Genomic DNA, 1,901 nt, shown 5'->3' with positions numbered 1-1,901 from the left:
TAACCCAGAAAACAAAACATGTACCACATCAACTTGCTCTCATGCTTAATGCTAATCCCCCACTTCCTGTGAGTTTCGGAATGAGGTGTGGTCACCTTATGCAGAGGTGTCCAACCTTCTGAAATTGCAACAGTGGGCTCTCGTCTACAGAGTTCACATGCAGAACTCTACCATCAAGCTAAACACAAAATCACAGCTAGGTGGTGCACGCCTTTAATCCCAGTATTTGGGAGGCAGAGGCATGCGGATCTCTGAGTATAAGGCCAGCCCAGTCTACATAGTGAGTTCCAGAAGAGCCAGAGCTACACAGACAAACCCTGTCTCAGAAAAAAAATAAACCTCTAAATATATTAGGTAGGTTTTTAATCTTGTGTTAGGCCATATTCAGACCTGCCCTGAGCTGCACGTGGCCCATGGGCTACTAGTGGGATAGATCTATAAGGTCCTGTGTGTCTGAGATCCAGATTAGTGTCCCCGCTTCCAACAACAGCACACCTCTGTTTTCAGCCTGCCCAGACACATCACTAAGTCAATAGGAAAAAAAGCAAAAAATAATGGACGTAAGCTACATGTTTTAGATTCCTGTATGAAAAACAGAACTGGTTTCACTAACTGTCCTTGCAGACAGTTAAGCACCAGGGAGACAACGATTCAGCTAGTCCATCACAAGGGGCATTGTAGAAAAGATGGCTACATCCTGAAGACCCTTAAGAGCAGTCAGTTCTCACAGGTGTGAACACTCACTCAGGGTCCAGCCTTCAAATTTGTCCACCAAACAGCTCTTGGAATTGAATAGATTGAAGTCAAATGGAGGTAACTTCATTCGTGGCTCAGCTATTTATGAGTAGCCACAGGATTCCAATCCACCAATCACTACTCCACCTCCCCTACTCCTGTGCCTAATTTCAGAGCAAAACTCTTTGACATAGCAGTAGATTCGCCTGGGGCCATTGAGCTTCACAACTATAAGTTCTGGGGCAGATTTTCAACTTCTTGTGCTACAGAGGCTGAGGGAAGTCTGAAAAGTTATTACAGAAAAGTTCACGACGTTCCTGAGTACTTTTTAAAACCAGTAATTTTTTTTGGAGAAAATGTTGGCTCAAAATTTCCGTCTTTTTATATTTGTTTATTTATTGGTTTTTCTTTTTCTTTTTTTTTTTTTCTTTTTGAGATAAGGTTTCTCTGTGTAGGACCTGTAACTCACTCTGTGGACCAGGCTGGCCTCAAACTCAGAGAGATCCACCTGCCTCTGCCTCCCAAGTGCTGGGATTAAAGGTGTGTGCCACCACCTCCTGATCAAAATTTCCATCCTAAGTTCAGGAGTGGCTCCTGAGACAAAAAGGTAAGTTTAGTTGAGTCTTCTTCAAGGGTTCAAAATGAGATTTTTGTTTTTGTTTTTGGAGACTGGGTTTCTCTGTGTAGCTTTTGGGCCTTTCCTGGATCTCTCTCTGTAGACCAGGCTGGCCTCGAACTCACAAAGATCCGCCTGCTTCTGTCTCCCGAGTGCTGGGATTAAAGGTGTGTGCCACCACCGCCCGGCTGATTTTGTAGATTTTTATAGACTGTGGCTTAGGAGTTCATAAGGCTGTGACCGCTACATGGAGAAAACTTAGGCAAGGGAATTTTGACTTACTAAATGACCCAAAGACTACTTTTTGTCATTTGAAATACAGTGTGAACATGGTTTCTTAGAAAAAATGTATGATGCTTTATTTTTCACTATTCCCTAAAAGAGTAATGCTCTAGAAAGAAAAAGCATTATGTAAATATAACAAATAAGTGAATAAATAGTAACTTGACTACATCTTTCTAATGAGGTCATTAGTCCATATCCACAAAACCAATATATAGCAAAACAATTTTATTTTATGTTTAATACAATATTTTATTAATTCTTTGAG

This window comes from Onychomys torridus, chromosome X (genome assembly GCF_903995425.1).
Source record: "Onychomys torridus chromosome X, mOncTor1.1, whole genome shotgun sequence".
In the NCBI taxonomy this organism is placed as follows: Eukaryota; Metazoa; Chordata; class Mammalia; order Rodentia; family Cricetidae; genus Onychomys; species Onychomys torridus.
This window is presented reverse-complemented; position numbering follows the sequence as displayed.